This window comes from Piliocolobus tephrosceles, chromosome 3 (genome assembly GCF_002776525.5).
Source record: "Piliocolobus tephrosceles isolate RC106 chromosome 3, ASM277652v3, whole genome shotgun sequence".
In the NCBI taxonomy this organism is placed as follows: domain Eukaryota; kingdom Metazoa; phylum Chordata; class Mammalia; order Primates; family Cercopithecidae; genus Piliocolobus; species Piliocolobus tephrosceles.
The window spans coordinates 124,176,083-124,192,273 of NC_045436.1; the positions used below are offsets into that span (position 1 = coordinate 124,176,083).

Here is a 16,191-nt window from a genome sequence, read left to right on the forward strand (position 1 = left end):
ATGTTATCATCTGTTTATCTGTTTATTGTTGGAAATCATTTTATCAGTCTTTTTGAAACTTTTCTCTTAAAAAAGTAAATTTTTCATAAAACATATGGCTCAATATTTTACCCATCTTGTTCATGTATAAATACCTATTAAAGTGCCTAGAATTCAGAATGTATGCATTAAATATCTGTTGAATAAGTAATTTTTAGGACTACTTCATAGGAAAAGTACTATATGGTTAAATGATTTAAATATTTTTAAGTGCTGAGTGATGGTACACAATGCTGCAAGTTTGTAACTTTCTACTCTAGAGTGAGTTGTATTGAAGCTATACTATTTTAAATAAAGAGAAAATACCATAAAACCTTCACTTGATCATTTAACCATTAATCTGTCCATTTCTACTTTCAAAATTACTTTCCCTTATACAGTTGAGGCTGGCTTGTGTGCTAGGGACTGCACTAAGGACTGAAGAGACAATAGCCAACTGGTCTCTGAGAATAGCCTGTGTTCTTCAAATAGTGAAGCTTGCATCCACTTTCTGGAGGCTAACTCTGTAATATTTTACACAGTTAATTATTATAGGGACACAATTATCATTGTACATGTTGCTGAGTTAACTATACCTTGAGAATTTATAATGTTTTTTTTCAGTTCTAATTCTAATTTATTGTTTTAAAAATCTCTAGGGTGACAGATGCCATAGCTATCTTTAAAAATCTGCTGTTTACAATGACTCTACGGGCTATGTATTCTTTAACCCCCTCTTACAGAGAAGAATAGTCAATCTCCAAGCAACATGTTAAGAGTAATCAACTAATAAGTGTCTAGAACTTACCTTTGAATGCAGGGATCTCAGATATAACAACTCATATTAATTCAACAACTTTTTACTCAACTACACAGTAACAACATTATTTGAGGAAGACTTCACAGTAGCAAAGCTCATGGTAGCAGAATGAGTTGTCCTTAAATCTGTAAACATCTGAAGACATTTTTGTCTCCATGATAATATCTCATATCTGTATGATTGCTACTTGTCATACTGGCATTTGTACATAAATTTTGCAACTTGTATATTTTCAGGTTTCATCTTTTGACTTGGTTAGCATCAAGCAGTCAAGTAGTCTCTAAGGCACTCACTACACTCCCATAGTTTCAATTGGTAAGAAAACAATGAACTCCGATGGATTTAAACAGTTTGCTACTCAATGCAAAGTAGTTAGTGCAAGTTTTATGTCTGCATGTGTTCCGTACCTCTCCCAGGCCTCATGGGGCCAATACTGAGGCAATCTTAGTTTTATTTGTACACATGAGGGTCTGCTTTATAGTTGACAATCTCTGAGGTTAGAAACTCTCCAATTTAGTAAGTGGTCTTCTATCAAACATGCTCATCCTCTCCTCCAAAGATACATATTTTTATAACCTGGGAATATAATCAAGGGTGGAAAGGAGGCATTCTCTATATTTAATGATACTGGTTAGGAAATAAACCCACTCTCTGTTCCAGGAAGAGACACTATCTCTAACCTCCCAGGCAATTTTCTGTCAAACATTCTTGAAAAAAAAGTCCCAAAGTTTTCACAAGACATGTAGGAATGCCCTGGAGAATTGCCCCCCAATATTTGGGTATCATACGTATCCTTGTCAGTTTCCCTCATTTTAGGTGTTCATAGCATTTTAGATCATTTGAGACTTTGCTATACTCTATACTGAGTGCCTGGTCTAGCTGATTTTCCACGCCTCTGCTGCAGATTTACTTATTCCCTACTGCATGGGTCCCATGGCAAGCTTACAAATTAAACTCAGGTACTCTCCAACCCCCAACCTGGGACCTAGGGAAGTGAAATTTCAGCTCTTTCTCTGTCCTATCATGCTGTATTTCTTTGTTGACCTTGACATAGCAACAGCCCAAGATTAAGGTAGTAATAGGCTGTATGGGGTAATTAATTTCCTTCTAAAATCCACATGCGAATATGAGCAAGCACTCTCTTGTTTTCCAGGTTACCTTTAAGCTATCTAACACAACTTTCTCTTATAAAGTTGATAGTCACAAGATCAGAACCTGCTATACTTCGGATATTTGTCCCCTCAAATCTTATCTTGAAATTTGATTCTCAGTGTTGGAGGTGAGGCCTAATGGAAGATGTTTGAGTGATGGGAAGAGACCCCTCATGAATAGATTAATGCCCTGAGGGGAGGGAGTTGAGTGATTTCTCACTCTATTAGTTCCTGGGAAAGTTGTTGCTAAAAAGAGCCTGATGCTTCTCCAATTTCACTCCTTTCTTCTCTCCGGCTGAATGATCTCCATATACACCAGCTGCCCTTTTGTCTTCTACCATGAGTGGAAGCAGCCCAAAGCCCTCAGCAAAAGCTGTTGCTGATGCTATGTTTCTTGTACCGCCTGCAGCATGATAAGCCAAATAAGCCTCTTTTCTTTATAAATAACCAAGCCTTAGGTATTCCTTTATTGCAACACTAAATGGACTAAGACAGAGCCTAATCAAGTGATCCCCCTCTGCCTCCATCCCTAACTTTTCCTGGCAATGCACAGCAGACAGAAGAGTCAGGCTTTATGTTTCAACTTTCGATCACCTTCATATGTCAAAAGCATATCATATATTATCTCTCTATCTCCTATCTATCTTTATTATTATAAATGCTATATATATTTTATTTGAGTTTTTCTGTCCTGGCTCTTCTTTAAAGGAACTTAGAAAACCCTTGCTCTCTACTGTTTTTAACATAACTTGTCTTTCAACCATATCACTGTGCAGCAAAATATTGCACAGAATATTAGAACATACCTATTATTAATGTTTTATTTTATACTTTTATAGTTATAATCTAAATCCTCCATAATCCCAATCTCAAACACAAGTTCTGGTTTGACCAGGAAAAATGTCACCTTCAGAAAAATCACAAATAGGAAAGAAAGTCAATGTATCTTTAATGTTACTCCCACTTGCTAATAATTATTTATTACATCTTAGTTTTTCTAGGTTTAAATTCAGAACCACCGTGGCTAATGATCCCACTAAATGCTGACTAAATTTCACCATTTTGAGAGTCATAGGTTTCTGTCTGTTTCAATTCTTGCATTCCAAAAAATTGTCTTATTTTTTCTCAGTACTAGGAGTGATACTATATGTGTTGACAACATTGTTTTGCAAAGAAATAGATTCAGTTTTAGAAGGAAAGACTTCAAGGTAGAAGGCTGACAGAAAGATTACCCTATTATGGTTCCCTTCTAGGGCATCTTTCTGTTCACATTGTTAGAAGTATGAATGTGAAATACAATAATTAATTCCTATAGCTACATACTACTATCTAACTGCTTGCCCATATTTAATTTTTTTTATTATATATTGGTTACACCATACTCTTTAATTGTTACTGTCATATTTTTTAGTACACACTATCAAAATGAATCTGTTTGGTCAATGAAGCACTCACTTATTTTCAACTGCCTAACATTCATTATTATGTTCCCAGATGCTCAATTTTATTTATTTTTATCTCCTGTATTCATTTTCAATATAATGAATACAGGCAATAATAATTTCAGACAATTAGCATCTCATAGCAGCTTCAAACAAATTACCCTCACTGAAGCTTCCCTCTTACAACTGATTTTTATTTTCCAACATTTAGAAAAGATTCCTGAATATTCATACATCTTTGTTTGAACTGTGGCAAAAAATTAATATTTGGCAAAATATTGACATGAACTTTTGTCTAGAAATTAGGCAGACTGAATTTTCTTCTTAGTCTGACAATAGCTATGAAAACTTGAGAAAAAAAGAAGATCTGTGAAACTGTTTTCTCATCCCTAAAGTGAAGATGTTGAATTATACAATCATAAACTTATTTTTGGTTCTGCAATTTCAGGATTCTTTGTATTGATTATAATTATTTCTCTATTTAAAACAAAAGTATGATTGTATACAAAAGGGTTAAGTAAACATAAGTGTAATTCATTGACCAATTAATTTATTCAATAAGAATCTATTGAGCACTCAGTATGTTAAAGGCAGATTGTCTCTCCTGAGTAGAGTAAAATGAGTGATAAATAGTTCTTATCATGAGGAAGTTTGTATATATTTATGTAATATATACAACTAAAGAACCCTGGTTTGGTACTAAACCAGAACTAAATTAGTCATCAAATTTATTTAAGTAAGCTAAGAAAACTACATTTTATCATTTTGTCTAAAAAAATTATTAGCCCATTCATTCAACAATTCTTTGCATACTATGTGACAGACACTGAACTAAATGTTGGTAAGCAAAACATTTTAAAAATATCTTCGTCTGTGCATTTTCTGTTCTCTTTCCCTGGAATATCTTTCCCAAATCTTTGTGTGACTCACTCCCTCACTTCATTCATCATTGGAAGGTAAGCTCCCTTAAGAACAAAATGAAATGCGTGAGGAAAAGAAAAAAGCCAAAGATGACTCCCAGGATTTTTTCCCAAGTAAATTAGTGATGATAGTGCTGATTCTTGAAGTGTAAAGAGAAAGGCTGTTCAGAGTTTCAGGCAGGAAAACCAAGATTTCTGTTTCACATCTTGCAGTTTGGAAGCAAGTTATGGATGAGAGTGAATATGTGGAATTAGCAGTTGGATATATGAATCTGAAGACCTAGAAACCGGCTGGGACTAGAGAAATACATTTGAGATTATTCAGCATATAGATAATATATAAAGTCATGAGACTTTAATAAAATTGCCTGGGGAGTTAAAATTGACAGTAAGAAGAATAATTTTTGGTTATTCTTGGAATTGAGACAGCACTGAATGTGTTATAAATTTATAAAGATAATACATTTTAGGAAAAAATTGATTTATTTTTACACTTGAGTCTGAATTGAAAGCTAAGACAATTTTTATTTCATGTTTCTCTTTTTATTGCTAAGCTTCATGGCCCAGCATGGGAGCTATTTCAAAGATCTGAAAGCTAAAATTCGGGAGAAAATAAGAATTAGTGCAGAGTGGGTGGTAAGGGAAGAAAAATGAATTTATGAAATTAGCATTACATTTTATTTGTCTGTTCATTTACATTTACATGACTACTTTAAATATGTAGTTTCTTTTGTATCACAGTTTTAAAATTATTTTTCTTTTCCCAATATTTCATGAAATGTTTCTATGTGAAGATGAATAGTGTTTAGGATGTTCTCTATTTTTGCTGCTGACAGGAGTATAAAAAGTTACTGGGAAATGAATGGTATTCTATAGTAGAAGTTAGAAATGTCTAACTGTTGGGTTATAAAGAATATATGCTTCTAGATCTGGACTATTGAACTATACAGAAGGAAGAATAATAAAAATTAAGTTGCAGATGGTATGTACACATGTATCCATCTTCTTTGAAATTAGTCATGTTTTCTCACAACTGGGACTTTTGTCTATGGGGTATTGGTGTGAGTAATTCTAGCGACTTTCATGATTGTTTATAAATAATATTCCATTGATATATCTAAAGTACATTAAATGCTTTGTGCTGAATTTCAAATCATTCATTATGTTGAAGAGCTTTCTTTTTCTGGAATGGTTCTATATTTTTGACACATTTATTACATCTTAAACGAAGACAGAAGCACATGTAGATATTCCCAAGATCTTTAGCAACCAGAAAATGTGAATTAAGAGTAAACTTTATATCTATTAGACTGGTAAAACCTGAAAAGTTGGAGATTGCCAGATGCTGTCTATAATGTGTTTTGCTATTGAGAATGCAAATGGTAGAGTCATACTTGGGAGCAAGTCTTAGCAATTCTTTTCTGAAACATCCCAAATAAATTACTTCAGTCATCCACAGACAGACATATATACATATATTCATTGCAGCTTTATCCAGGTGGTTCATGAGTTGTAGATGACATTGTTGTTCATCACTGAAAAAGAAAATAGGTCATGTGGTGGATGCAAGTGGTAGATAGATACATTGAAGCCATTAGAAGCCACAAGCTAGATGTATCCATAGAAATAAGTATAGGTCTTAAAAGTACTATTTAGCAGGGAAGAAAAAGAAAATAAGTAAGAAACAATGAGATATGAAATGTATATCACAATAAAATGTAGTTAGAGGTACATGTACTTAAAGCATTTTATAAAATACACAAATTTCACATTAAATATAATTGAATTACTGCCCATTTTTGGGAATGAGAATGAGGTGAACAAAGAGGAGAATCCTTGAACAGACCAAAGATGATAATCTCCCATGAACTGTGGCATAAAAACCTAAAAAAAAAAAAAAAAAAAAAAAAAAAAAAGAAAAGAAAAATTGCGAACTGCAAGCACATAAATGGTATTTAAAATCATGGATTAATGATGTCCCCTAGGGAAAGTGTACAATTACAGAAAAGTGTCATTCAACATAGCTCTGTAACACTATAAAAATTTAATAGCAAACAGACAAGTTGAGGAATGAGTATGAAACTGTCAATAATAGTGTTTACATAGTCCTTACTGTGCTAGTCATTGTTCTAAGTCATTATCATGTTTAACTTATTTAATCCAGCAACAATGTAAGTTAGCTAACATCATCCTCATCATTGTCTTCAGTTTACAGATTTGGAAACTGAGAGGAAAAAAATTTTTCTGAAATCACACAATGAATGGAAAACTTTAGTTTCAAATGCTAGGAGCATTGCTTCAGAGCTTATGGATCAAGCCATTACAGTATGCTCTCTCAATACTTGGCAAAACTAAGGGTTTGGAGTCCTGGATGCATGAACAATAAAGTTTCCAAATTAAGGCAGTAGTCACATAGGTTAAATGTTGTCTGTAATAAGGTGAGAAAAGCAAGAGAGATGAGAAGTTATAAGTGGCAAGGAGTTATAAAATCATGGACTTTGTGATTTTACAGAGCATACAAAACCGAGACTTCACAACCTACTCATCCTTTCTACTTCATTCATTGCAAAGTTAGAAGTACAAACTCATTTTCTTCCATACAATTCAAAGTTGGTAATGAAAGGAATAGAAAATCAAGTGAAAAGTAAAACAAGAAAAAATAAAAAGTAGAGGTAATTACAGATTACAACAGTAGAGGTTCTTGATCAGCAGACTAAGGTAAGCTGCAATGAGGAGAGATGTCAGTGAAGACAAGAGATCTAAATGAATTCAGAAAAGAAGCCTGTGTTATAGAGCCTCTGATGCCCTAAAATTTTGAATGAAATGAAAATCTAAGCCCAGAATCACTTAGTATCTTCTAAAGACATTGCAGCATAGCATCAAGTGATAATGCTAGAAATTACTATTGTTGACTCTTATTCAAAGAAAGATAAAATTATGTTCAATTAACTTTCTAATACATTTTATAGAGTGTTCTATCAAAGGGAAAAAAGGAGATTGACTCTTCAAATTGACTGGAAATGTCATATAACATAATACTCTCCACTGAAATCTTGTTGGTTAATGAAGAAGTCATAATGAGTAATTATAGATCACTATAGAGATATTATATATGCTATAGAAATTATATATATGCTATAGAAAGACTGTTGCTTGCTTCTGTGTGCATGGTATAGATTTCACCAGTGTTTATAACTCATCATTCAAGGTAGTCTTAATTTACAAAGTTACAAGACTTACTCAATATAAAGTAGGACAGAATGCACCCATACATTTATAAAACAGAGTTATCAAGACACAGCAATAAAAAAGATAGTCATATTTTATACTTAAGCCTGAATAAGAATACATGTATAGATTAGTTTTAATTTATTTGTCAAATGGTTTACTATATCTAATTTAGGTCCTATTGAAAGCAGTGTGACACTTTACAAAGAAAAATTATATGATAAATACAAATTCAGCAGTGTCAAAAAAGAAGATAGATCTGATCAATCATGGGCTCCAGTTTGGGAAAGATACAAGTTAATATATTAATAATTTGTTTAACAATCTTCTGTTGAGAAGTAGGGTGACCAATAGAAAATTTGCAGACACAACTTGATTCCATGGTAATGAGTACTGATTTTGATCCTTATTGATAGGAAACACTTCACAGAGAAGAGAAGTAGTTGCTGTCAGGTAGAACATATATAGAATAGGAATTAAGAGATTCATTGATTCCAGAGTCAGACTGCTTGGCTCTAAATCCCAACTCTGCAATTTATTAGAAATGTAACATTGTTGATTTACTTAGCCTTTTATGCCACCCTTTTCTGTAAAATCAGCATATTAGCACTTACCTTGTAGGGTTATTACAAATACTAAAATATCTATTTTGTGTGAGGCACATAGAACAGTACCTGGCGTGTTACTATTAACATTAAAGAAAGAGAACAAGTTAAATAATGAACAATTTCTGCTTCTGTCATCATTGAAATGGAAACTTATGCCACGATGCTTATTATTTGAATGTTTTATATTATGCATACTTCACACCAGAACATAATTAATTTTTTCTTAACAGAAGATATTAATATCAGGACTAAAATGAAATCCCCTAGCTAAATTTAAAAATCAAGGGATCTTGAAAAGTTGGACAGGTTACAAAGGGAAAAAGTATCAAATACAAAAACGGCTAGCTTCAAAACAGACAAGTGAAGTAAAAACCAAATAATGAGAACTAAGTCACAAAGTTCAAGACAAAGTATAAGCAGGGATATATTATGTTCAAATAATATTTTAAAATCAAGTTCCTGAATGTTGGGCATTGCTAAATCCCTTCTGCCTGTGATCACTTTAGTCACATAGACCATGACTGGACTGACCCTGTAGGTAGAAGTCAAAGTACTCCAAAGGTGGACAGAGGATGAATGAAGGAAATAACAGCTAGTCTCAGTAAGAATAGTTGTGCCATTAGTTAATTTATTTTTACGCAGAATGGCAGTATCATCAAATAAGTTATAAATGTCAAACTTGAAAACATTTTTTCTTATGTCAATCTCGATGGCATAGAATTCTCAAAAGACTGCGTTGTTGTGAGTGTCTTAAGTAGCTGTACCTATACCAATAAAATAAAATACCTAGAGAATCTCAGGAGACCAGAAAAATACATCTTAATTGTAGTTTTTACTCATCCATGTTTTAATGAACAATTATGGCCTGCATGATAAAACCTTCAATCACAAGTACAAAAACTGTAACTTTGGTGTTAGAAATTTTGAAAACTTCCTCTATTTAACTGTATGGAAACAGTGAGAAAGTATGTGTTGTAAAGATAGAGCCAACCTTTTTCTTAGGTTGGAAAAAGAAGACCTAAGCTACATTCAGCTCAAGGCTGACATTGAGCAATTAGTTTAAACTCCATCTCAATTTACTTTTCTCTAAAGATGAGTCAAATGTGCTCTCTCTTCTGCAGAGTTGGAAGGCCAAATCAAGGAGTGTGTAGATAAAATGTTTAAACCACTTAAATGTCCTACAGATGCAAATTACTGTTGTTATATAACATAGCGGACATAAATATAATTATGGGATGATATATTGTAATTATCTATGTCTGTATAATAAATGTTTTCTTTTGGCCAACTGACTTTTGCTGCTTTCTTAGAACAGGGTAACTCAAGAAGAATAAAACAATCCAAAAGCTAGTATACATACAAACATGTTGTTAAACACAATGATGAAAGAACTATCACAGTTATTTGTATAATTTTATAAACATTGATTGTGTACCTTTTATGTCATGTTGCATACATCAACCTTGAACTTCATCCCAGAGGGACTGAAGCATATCACTTTTAGTGGGTGAAATGATATACTGCATAGTTAATCACCCTAAACAGAATAGGTTTGATAGTAAAAAGAAAAATTAAAAATAACCTTCTATTTAAAATATATATATTATAATTATCAATGATTATTTTATTATTTTGACATACTCATAAAATATTTTATTCAAAAATAATTTTCAAAAAATATTTTTTAAAAAATTATAAATTCACATGAAAGCAAAATTTATAATCTTCATGTTTATGATCATCAAAAAATAAAAGCGCTTTGACTATTCTTAGCACATAGTCATATACTTTAATCATTTTCTTACACTTAAATGTCTCACATATATATTACACATATATATATGTAATTAGTCTATCATATGGTCTCATTTTTAAAAAAAATAAAATTGGTGACAATATTATTTAAGCTTTTATTTTAGACTAATTGTCTTTTTTGTAGGTGATAATCTTTTAATCGATAAATATTCTCTGTATAGACACTGATATGCTTGGTAAGCTCAGAGAAAATGCTACTAAGAGGAGGTTATCTCGTCTCAAATTTTTCATGTTATAATATGTAAATATTTCAACTCTTTTCTTAATGAGTACTCTTTGTCTGCAAAGATTCTCTTCTTTTGATAAGTATTTTATAGTTATAATATGCAAATTCCCACCCCATCTTTTTCTACTCACTCAAATGAGACTCTAGAAAGTTTGTATACAATCAGAAACAATGAATATGAAGGAATGCTTTCCTCATGTGTAAATTTACCTCAAAATGAACTTTGGATAATTTTTATGTTTTGTCAATCAGATACGTGAAAAAAAACTTATTTTAAAATATTTGTAACTTTTTAATTACTTTGTTGGGAACAAAATATATTGCCTACTTGCATTTTTATGAACTATATAATTATGAGAATTAGTGATGGCATTAATGCTAATAGTGATACGTTAGTAGCAATGATATACTTTTTGTGAGGACAGTATAAAATAATTCAGGTTAAGCTATTAGCATAGTCTTTGTCCTATAATTAAAACTCAACACATTTTCCTGCAGCTGTTATTTCTCAAATGAATCTTCTGTTTAGGTTCTTTATCCAATTTATAATTAGTGAATTTATTCTTTTTTATAAGCTTTTGAATTCGGCATTTACACTGAGGTCATTCACCATTGTCAATAAATGTCATTTTTTAAAATTTATCATTTCCTTTTAACTTTATAAATTTTATTTGTTACCAGGCATTGATTTTTAATTTTTAAATAGAATTTATAGATTTATTTTTAAGTTTTTAATTTGTTTGGTGTACATTCACGTTATACAATTTTTTGTTTTCAACTTATATTTTCAAAATGAAGGAATTGTTCTTCCTCCTAAATAACAAAATACTTACTTTGCTGATATTTTTATATATAATAGCTTACTTATCCTTCTTTTCCAAGGTAAGAAGTAGTTTATCCAAAATTTTGGTATAGTGTATGAGGCATGAATTTTACTTTTTTTCACAAGTATCCATTAAATGTTTTACCATAGATAAATGTCCATCTTTAGTGCACACTTTTAGATATATTATTATGTATTAATTTTATAAACATAAATCTTTATTTGTGTTATATTTATTCTCTTGGTTTGTTAACATATGTCTCCAATAGGAGCATATAGTTTTCATGATTTTGCATTCTTAAATTTGATTGTGGTAAGTCTGAAATAATAGCAAGAGTTTTAAAAGGATATGTATTCAAGCTATTTCCAAAGATGTGATTACAAAATATTTTGAGGTTTCCTTTAGTGATGGGGGTAAACAGATGGCTGATAACATGAGATAAGTTGAGTTCACCAAGGTGATGAGTACTTAGGAGGTGGTAGAACTGAATGCACACTTTATTTAGCTACTAGATAAATGTGCATTTCCACAGTCTTAATCTTCAATAAAGAATGTATGCATTAGAGTTAGAAGGTAAGAAAGGGTGAAGTGAATCCAATCATTGCCTGAAAAATTTCATAAATAATTCTATGTGGTAACAATCTTGACAATCTTGTCTAACAATCAGACAAGAAAATCTAAAAAGAGAAAGCTCTTTTTCAACTTTAATTAAAATAAGACCTTGAAAGTTAAAAATCCACTCTGCTAAGATTTGGCATAGTTTTGAAAAGAGACTTGCTTCAAGCTCAGGATGACATGCAGAAAAGCAGGATTTTTCACTGAAACTAATCTCATGTTTCTTTTATATAAGGGCAAATCCAAAATCAATTCTGCTTTAACAGAATTGATTCGGGATCACGATTACATATAAATGCTGAATCAACATTCAAGACAACAAATTGTACTGGAGACCTTCTTAATGCAGATTGACAGTCACTAGATGAATGTGACATAATTGATCCTTGTTCTTGGTCTAATAATTATTCATTTATGTCCAAACAATTTTCTGAGAAACACTCATTCTCCCCTTCCTTTGATTTTTAAATTATCTCCACTGTCCTAAAGTTCAATTTCCTGAAATTTCCTTTTTTATTATACTAAGTACAATTTCTAGAAACCTAAAACTCTTGAGAAATTTGGCAACTTAATTATCTGGAAAAACTTCTTAGGAAATAAGCAATTAAAAGTGATTAATCGTAGGGAATGCCATTTTGAAGATACTGTCTGAAGTCTGAAGAATGTTCTTGATGGATATGAAAATGTTTTTAAAATTTGAAAGATTAATATGGTTTGTGTTTGGTTTATTTATTTATTTATTTATTTTTTAAACTCTCTTAAAGCTACATTCATGTTTCTGGATTTACTGTTAACATTCTTGTCAATGGCATCCTAACTTCTGACATATATCATTTTAATCATCTTCCAAGAATGTTCTTGTTTCCATAGTGGTATGAAGCTTTTCTTTCAACAGGACAATGATCTCTGACCTTGCCACTAAGAGTAAAAAAATGTGTTGAACACCTTTACTGGGATACTAGTCACTATAAGTTTATAAAGAAAGCAGTTTTTCCTCCACTAACATTATTAAAGCTGACTTATTATTTTTTGTATAGCTTCTCATCTTATGACTCACACAGACCTTTGACAGTTAGGTTCGCTGCCCTTGGCCATGCTAAACTTGGCCTTAGCTGATTCTGTCTTCTCTGGTGTAGAGGAAACAACTTTTCTTTTCTTATTTTTTTTTTTTCTTGTAAAGTTGGTCTCATCTGGCCCAACATTTATACTGGTAACTTTACACTCCATGATCATTTATATTCTCTTACTGCTTTCATAAGATTGGTGGTTCAAATTCTAAATCTTTCTGGGGGTGAGTCAAGAAGCTCTTTTTTTTTTTTTTTCTCCCTGTTCCTGGTAATAGGAATAAAAAAAGGGCAAAAATAATTCTAGGTTGAGTATATCTTCTCTGTAGATGCAAAATCTCTTTTGTTTGGATTTCCTAGGTTCAGTCCTTTAATTATTAATGAATATTACAAAAATATTTAACTGTGACCTATATCTAATCCACAATTTCTAATCAGTTTTAGTTGGTATTAATAAGAATATTTTGATACCTTTATCTTTTACTCTACAAGTTTAATTATCAATTAATTCTGAACTTACAGGTGATATATGAAGTGTGGGAAATAATTAGTAGTAAACCCTAATAGAAGAATACACTTGTTTCTACAAAAAGAAATACGAAAATTAACCGGGCACGTTAGCACAACTACTCAGGAGACTGAGGAGGGAAGATCACTTGAGCCTAGAAGGTTAAGTCTAAGTGAGATGTGATGGTACCACTGTACTTCAGCCTGGGCAACAGAGTGACAACACTGCTAAAAGAGAAAGAGAGAGAGAAAGAGAGACAGAGAGAGTTAATAATTCTGCTCATAGCAGATGCTTGTGTTCTTGTTAACCGAAATTTTCAATAAGACCTTATCTCTTCCCTTCTTGTTTCCCTTCACTGTAGAATTAATAATTCAATTACAGCTTTCCTGGAAGCCAGAAGTCAAAATATACTTGGCACTTCTATAACTATTTTTTAAATTATGGTAAGAACAAATGGCATGAGATCTATGTTCTTACCAAAAATTTAAATGTATTTTACAGTATGATAACTATAAATAAGCACAATGTTGTACAGAAGCTATCTAGAAATTATTCAGCTTACATAACTGAAATTTTATGTCTATTTAATAGCAACATTCAATTTCCCTTCCTCCCTATCTCCTAACAATCACCACTCTGCTTTCTGTGTCTTTGTGTTTGACCATTCTTGTTACCTCCTGTAAGTAGAATAATGCAGTATTTGTCCTTCTGTGACCAGCTCATTGTATTCAGCAAACATTTTCTCCAGTTTCAACCATGTTGGTGCATATGGGAGGTGTGATGCTTAATATTGTCCACTTGATTGGATTGAAGGATACAATGTATTGATAATGTGTCTGTGAGGGGAATGCCAAAGGAGATTAACATTTGAGTCAGTGGGCTGGGAAAGGCAGACCCACCTTTAATCTGGATGGGCACAATCTATTCAGCTGCCAGCACAGCTAGAATATAAGCAGGCAGAAAAATGTGAAAAGAGAGACTGGCCTAGTCTTATGGACTACATCTTTCTCCTGTGCTGAACGCTTCCTGTCCTAGAATATCGAACCCCAAGCTCTTCAGATTTGGAACTTGGACTGGCTCTGCTTGCTCCTCAGTCTGCAGATGGCCTATTGTGGGACCTTGTGATTATGTGAGTTAATACTTAATAAATTCCCTTTTATTATATATATATATATATGTGTGTGTGTGTGTATGTGTGTATAAACTCTCCTATATATAAACATAAATATATATAATAAAATATAAATAGATATATAAAATATAATAAATACATATTATATAAATATATAAATAAAATAAATATATGATAATATATATAAACTCACATACACACACACACACACACACATATTCTGTTAGTTCTGCCCCTCTAGAGAACCATGACTAATACAGGAGGATTTACTTCTTTTCATAGTTGCATAATATTTCTTTATAAATATGTCACATATTCATTATCCACTCACCTGCCTGTGGACATTTAGATTGTTTCTATGTCTTGGCTATTATAAAAAATGCTACAATGAATATGGGAATGCAGATATCTCTTCAAAATTATAATTTTAAACCTTTTGGAAAATTATAGATAATCGAGATTGATAGATTGTAAGTTAAGTCTGATGTTAATTGCTTTGAGAAATCTCTATATTGTTTTTCTTTTTTTTTTTTTTTTTTTTTTTCTTTTTTTGAGACGGAGTCTCGCTCTGTCACCCAGGCTGGAGTGCTGTGGCCGGATCTCAGCTCACTGCAAGCTCCGCCTCCCGAGTTTATGCCATTCTCCTGCCTCAGCCTCCCGAGTAGCTGGGACTACAGGCGCCCGCCACCTCGCCCGGCTATTTTTTTTTTGTATTTTTTAGTAGAGACGGGGTTTCACCGTGTTAGCCAGGATGGTCTCGATCTCCTAACCTCGTGATCCGCCCATCTCGGCCTCCCAAAGTGCTGGGATTACAGGCTTGAGCCACCGCGCCCGGCTATATTGTTTTTCATAGTGGCTGCACCATTTTACATTCTCACTGACAGGGTACAATGGTTCCAACTTCTTCACATACACATATGGATATTATCATGCTGTCATTTTCTTAAATAATTATCATTGTAACAAGCATGAGATAATGTCTTATTATAGTTTTGATTTGCATTTTTCTTTTAATTAGTGACTGGATTATTCCCTTTTACGTTGCTGTAAAGGAATACCGGAGACTGGATAATTTATAAAGAAAAAAGGCTTACTTGGTTCACAGTCCTGTAGGCTGTACACAAATTATGGCACCAACATTTGCTCCTGATTAGGACCTCAGGAAGCTTTAACTCATGATGGAAAGAAAAGAGGGCCAATGCATCACATGGCAAGAGAGGAAACCCAGAGATAGAGTAAGGAGTGACGTCCTAAACTCTTGTTAACAATCAGATCTCATGTGAACTACTAGAGTGACGGCTATTTACTGCTGAGAGGACACTAAGCCATCTATGAGGGGTATGTCCCCACCTCCCACTAGGCTGCACCTTCAATATTGGAGATCGAATTTCAACAAGACATTTAGAGGAGGCAAATATTCAAACTATCTCAATGAAGTTGAACATCTTTTTATACAAATGTTGGCCAATCGTATGTCTCCTTTGGATAAATGTCCATTCATGTACTTTGCTCATTATTTGTTTTTTTTTGCTAAGTTCTGTAAATTATTTTATATATTTTAGATTTAACCCTTATCAGATATATGGTTTATAAATACTTTCTTCCATTCAGTAGACACTCTTTTGACTCTATTGATTGTTTTCTTTGCAGAGCAGCAGCTTTTTAGTTTGACATAGTCCCACTAGTCTTTTCTTCTTTTCCTCCTCCTCCTCCTCCTCTTTCTTCTTCTTCTTCTTCCTCTTCTTCCTCCTCTTCCTCCTCCTCTTCTTCTTCTTCTTCTTCTTCTTCTTCTTCTTCTTCTTCTTCTTCTTCTTCTTCTT

General features: G+C 32.6%; 1 long non-coding RNA gene across 1 annotated transcript in view; it reads left to right on the top strand.

The window, feature by feature from the left end:
• The window catches only part of LOC113219880, an 82,161-nt gene that overhangs the window by 43,460 nt on the left and 22,510 nt on the right, over positions 1-16,191 (top strand). The window contains exons 3-4 of the long non-coding RNA XR_003306852.1: positions 13,601-13,682; positions 14,275-14,368. This is a non-coding gene — a long non-coding RNA (uncharacterized LOC113219880). The remainder of the gene's footprint in view (positions 1-13,600; positions 13,683-14,274; positions 14,369-16,191) is intronic.